The sequence below is a fragment of the Triticum dicoccoides genome, chromosome 2A (assembly GCF_002162155.2).
Source record: "Triticum dicoccoides isolate Atlit2015 ecotype Zavitan chromosome 2A, WEW_v2.0, whole genome shotgun sequence".
Lineage (NCBI taxonomy): Eukaryota > Viridiplantae > Streptophyta > Magnoliopsida > Poales > Poaceae > Triticum > Triticum dicoccoides.
In genome coordinates this window covers 77,295,701-77,301,347 of record NC_041382.1, presented here as the reverse complement: position 1 = coordinate 77,301,347, position 5,647 = coordinate 77,295,701, and positions in this window count along the sequence as shown.

Here is a 5,647-nt window from a genome sequence, read left to right as displayed (position 1 = left end):
CAAAGGTGAACCTGCGACGAAAATATAGGAAATGTTTACATGCCGGAGGGCGGTTGAACCGCTGAGTTCGGCCTGTCATGGCCTTCGCCGGAGTGTTTAGTTGAGCTCTGGACGAGCCGGGGTATCCTTCCGTGAAGTAGTTCGGAGCCCCTTGACGGTGTCCAGGAGCCTGGACATCAACTCAAGGTTCGGCTGCAAGGTGCTGCTCGTTGTTTCTGCTGCTAAGGCAGTGGTGTATTTGTTGGTGCCGAAGGAAGGTTCGGCCTTGCCATGAACCGTGATGACGCCGCGTGGACCGAGCATCTTGAGCTTACGGTAGGCATAATGTGGCACCGCGTTGAATCGAGCGAATGCGGTTTGTCCGAGCAGTGCTTGATAATCACTACGGAAAGGGGCGATTTTGAAGATTAACTGTTCAATACGGTAATTTTCTGGTGATCCGAAGATTACCTCAAGGGTAATGGAGCATGTACATCTAACCTCCATACCTGGTATGATGCCTCTAAAAGTGGCTTTAGTGGGTTTGGTCACAAAAGCGGGTCATAAGTGTTGTGAGGGCTGCCATGGATTTTGGCTTCTCTTGGCCGAGGTGCCGGGTGAGCCATTCGTCACGGATATTATGCTTAAATGCCTCTAAGGCCTCTGCATCTAGACAGTCGACAATTTGGTTCTTCTTGGTTAGGAACCGGGTCCAGAATTTCCTGGCCGATTCCCCTGGCTGCTGAGTTATATGACTTAAATTGTCAGCGTCCGACAGTCGCACATAAGTGCCCTGGAAATTGTCCATGAATGCCTCTGCCAGGTTCTCCCAACTTCCGATGGAGTTTGCTGGCAAGCTATTGAGCCAATGCCGAGCCGGCCCTTTGAGTTTTAGCGGGAGATACTTGATGGCATGTAGGTCATCCCCGCGGGCCGTGTGAATGTGGAGGAAGAGGTCTTCTATCCATACCGCGGGGTCTGTAGTACCATCGTATGATTCAATATTTACGGGTTTAAACCCTTCTGGTAATTCGTGATCCATTGCTTCATCAGTGAAGCATAAGGGGTGTGCGGTGCCTCTGTGCCGGGCTATATCACGACGTGGTTCATACGAGTCTTGTCTGCCGTGTTCGGCTTGGCCGGATTTTCTTTTAGTGTATCCGGCGTGACGATCATCGTCGCGTGTTGGTGCGCGCCCCTGTGATCCGTAGATCGATCTTGCATGTTTTGCCTTGTTTTCCAATACGTCTCGCAGATTTCGCGTGTTGCCCCGGGCCTTGGAATTTTTGTTTGATTGGCGGCGAGGTGCGGGCTGGACTTCGGTCTGAAATGCCTCTCTGTCTCGGCCATGAGGTGGCCCGTCAGCCGCATCATACGCTGGTGATGTAGGTTTCAATGCTTCCTCCTCGAGGTGAGGTAGCAACCTGCGCTTTGGGTAGCTCTTGGAGGGTGCTCGAGTTCGTATTCCTCGGCCGCAAGGACTTCGGTCCATCTATCTGCTAGCAAATCTTGATCAGCTTGAAACTGTCGTTGCTTTTTCTTCAAGCTATTTGTTGTGGCCATAAGCCGGCGCTTGAAGCGCTCCTGCTCGACGGGATCCTCAGGCACGATAAATTCCTCATCGCCGAGGCTCACCTCGTCTTCGGAGAGAGGCATGTAATTGTCCTCCTCCGATTCTCCATCTGCTGCCCGCTCTGGAGGGCTAGCTTGTTCACCCTCTCGCTCTAAATCGTGCTGGAGGGGATTGTTGTCGTCTTCGTCACTATCCGGAGTGTTATTGTCTCTTGTGCTGGTATCACTACTTTTGCTATGGCGGGACTTAGAGCGGCACCGCTGACGTCGGCGCTTGGGTTGCTTCTTGGAGGGGTCATCCTCCGCTGTCTCGTCGCCATTGCCTTCTTTGGGGGTGTCCACCATGTATATATATCATATGATGAGGTGGTGGTCCAGCGCCCTGTGGGAGGTGGTTCCTATTCGTCTCCTGCATCGTCATCCATACCGTCGATGTCTTCGGAGTCGAAGTCGAGCATGTCGGTTAAATCATCGACAGTGGCTATTAAGTGGGTGGTGGGTGGGGAGCGAATTTCTTCGTCGTCCGCATCCCATTCTAGCCGGACATAGTTCGACCAAGGTTCTCCTGACAAGGAGAGAGACCTTAATGAATTTAGCACGTCGCCAAAAGGTGAGTGTTGAAAGATATCCACGGAGGTGAACTCCATGATCGGCGCTTGATACGTCTCCAATGTATCTATAATTTTTGATTGCTCCATGCTATATTATCTTCTGTTTTGGATGTTTATGGGACTAACCTATTAACCCAAAGCCCAGTGCCAGTTTCTGTTTTTACCTTGTTTTAGAATATCACAGAAAAGGAAAACCAAAAGGAGTCCAATTGACCTGAAACTTCACGGAACTTATTTTTGGATCAAAAGAAGCCCAGAAGACTTGGAGTGCACGTCAGGGGACCTACGAGGAGGCCATGAGGCAGGGGGCGCGCTCACCCCCATGGGCGCGCCCTCCACACTCGTGGGCCCCTCGTGGCCCCCATGACATACTTCTTCCGCCTATATATATCTCCATATACCCTAAAAACATCCGGGAGCACAATAGATCGGGAGTTCCACCGCCAGAAGCCTCCGTAGCCACCGAAACCCAATCTAGACCCATTCCGGCACCCTGCCGGAGGGGGCAATCCCTCTCTGGTGGCCATCTTCATCATCCCGGTGCTCTCCATGACAAGGAGGGATTAGTTCTCCCTCGGGGCTGAGGGTATGTACCAGTAGCTATGTGTTTGATCTCTCTCTCTCTCTCTCTCTCTCTCGTGTTCTTGAGGTGGTACGATCTTGATGTATCGCGAGCTTTGCTATTATAGTTGGATCCTATGATGTTTTCTCCCCCCTCTACTCTCTTGTAATGGATTGAGTTTCCCCTTTGAAGTTATCTTATCGGATTGAGTCTTTAAAGATTTGAGAACACTTGATGTATGTCTTGCTGTGCGTATCTGTGGTGACAATGGGATATCACGTGATTCACTTGATGTATGTTTTGGTGATCAACTTGCGGGTTCCGCCCATGAACCTATGCATAGGGGTTGGCACATGTTTTCGTTGTGATTCTCCGGTAGAAACTTTGGGGCACTCTTTGAGGTTCTATGTGTTGGTTGAATAGATGAATCTGAGATTGTGTGATGCATATCGTATAATCATACCCACGGATACTTGAGGTGACATTGGAGTATCTAGGTGGCATTAGGGTTTTGGTTGATTTGTGTCTTAAGGTGTTATTCTAGTACGAACTCTAGGGCTGTTTGTGACACTTATAGGAATAGCCCAACGGGTTGATTGGAAAGAATAACTTTGAGGTGGTTTCGTACCCTACCATAATCTCTTCGTTCGTTCTCCGCTATTAGTGACTTTGGAGTGACTCTTTGTTGCATGTTGAGGGATAGTTATATGATCCAATTATGTTATTATTGTTGAGAGGACTTGCACTAGTGAAAGTATGAACCCTAGCCCTTGTTTCAACGCATTGCAATACCATTTGTGCTCACTTTTATCATTCATTACCTTGCTGTTTTTATATTTTCAGATTACAAAAACTATTATCTACCATCCATATTGCACTTGTATCACCATCTCTTTGCTGAACTAGTGCACCTATACAATTTACCATTGTATTGGGTGTGTTGGGGACACAAGAGACTCTTTGTTATTTGGTTGCAGGGTTGCTTGAGAGAGACCATCTTCATCCAACGTCTCCTACGGATTGATAAACCTTAGGTCATCCACTTGAGGGAAATTTGCTACTGTCCTACAAACCTCTGCACTTGGAGGCCCAACAACTTCTACAAGAAGAAGGTTGTGTAGTAGACATCAGTGCCCAATCGGATTCGATAAGCATGGACGTAGGCGGCTCGGAGTCCGTGGCTAGAGACGAATCCAGTGGTTCGGCAACACGGCTCTTGTAAGGGGTGAAGTCAGTATCCGGCTCTATCGCCACTGAGAGTGCGGCCTCCATGGCGGGGTCTATCCACCCGTCCTCGAATGGCGCAATTTGCTCCGGATTGAAGGACGGAGTAGTTGCAGGTGTGATCTCTCAAACACTATCCGACGACAGAGCTAAATCATGCTCGTCGTGATCGTGCGGCGCACCTGACATGGGCTTGAATCCGTCGAAGATCGAGTCTCCGCGGATGTCGGCAGTGTAGTTTAAGTTTCAGAACCTGACCTGATGGCCAGGGGCGTAGCTCTCAATCTGCTCCAGATGGCAGTGCAAAGCCGCCGAATACGAAGATCTGTTCGGGGAGGAAAACCTCACCCTGGACCGCATCGTTAACGATGATCGAACGAGCCATCAAGCCTTACGGTGACGACACAGTGGAACTCTCAATGAAAGCACCAATGTTAGTGTCAAAACTGGCGGATCTCGGGTAGGGGGTCCCGAACTGTGCGTCTAAGGCGGATGGTAACAGGAGGCGAGGGACACGATGTTTATCCAGGTTCGGACCCTCTCGATGGAGGTAATACCCTACTTCCTGCTTGATTGATCTTGATGATATGAGTATTACAAGAGTTGATCTACCACGAGATCGTAGAGGCTGAACCCTAGAAGCTAGCCTATGGTATGATTGTATGTTGTCCTATGGACTAAACCCTCCAGTTTATATAGACACCGGAGGGGGCTAGGGTTACACAGAGTCGGTTACAAGGAAGGAGATCTACATATCCGTATTGCCAAGCTTGCCTTCCACGCTAAGGAGAGTCCCATCCAGACACGGGACAAAGTCTTCAATCTTGTATCGTCATAGTCCAACAGTCCGGCCAAAGGATATAGTCCGGCTGTTCGGAGACCCGCTAATCCAGGAGTCCCTCACCTACACCAATTAGTGAGGAAGCTAATGATGATGATCATGTAACTTCAGATCAAGTTACTACTGAACCTCGTAGGTCAACCAGAGTGAGATCCGCACCAGAGTGGTATGGTAATCCTGTTCTGGAGGTCATGTTAATTGACCATGACGAACCTATGAACTATGAGGAAGCGATGATGAGCCCAGATTCCGTGAAATGGCTTGAGGCCATGAAATCTGAGATGGGATCTATGTATGAGAACAAATTATGGACTTTGGTTGACTTGCCCGATGATCAGCAAGCCATAGAAAATAAATGAATCTTCAAGAGGAAGACGGACGCTGATAGTTGTGTTACTATCTACAAAGCTAGACTTGTCGAAAAAGGTTTTGACAAAGTTCAAGGTGTTGACTACGATGAGATTTTCTCACTCGTAGCGATGCTTAAGTCTGTCCAAATCATGTTAGCAAATTGCCACATTTTATGAAATCTGGCAAATGGATGTCAAAACTACATTCCTTAATGGATTTCTGAAAGAAGAGTTGTATATGATGCAACCAGAAGGTTTTGTCGATCCTAAAGGTGCTAACAAAATGTGCAAGCTCCAGCGATCCATCTATGGACTGGTGCAAGCATCTCAAAGTTGGAATATATGATTTGATGAGTTGATCAAAGCATATAGTTTTATACAGACTTGTGGTGAAGCCTGTATTTACAACAAAGTGAGTGGGAGCACTACAGCATTTCTGATAAATATATGTGAATGACATATTATTGATCGGAAATATTGTAGAATTTTTCTGGAAAGCATAAAGGAG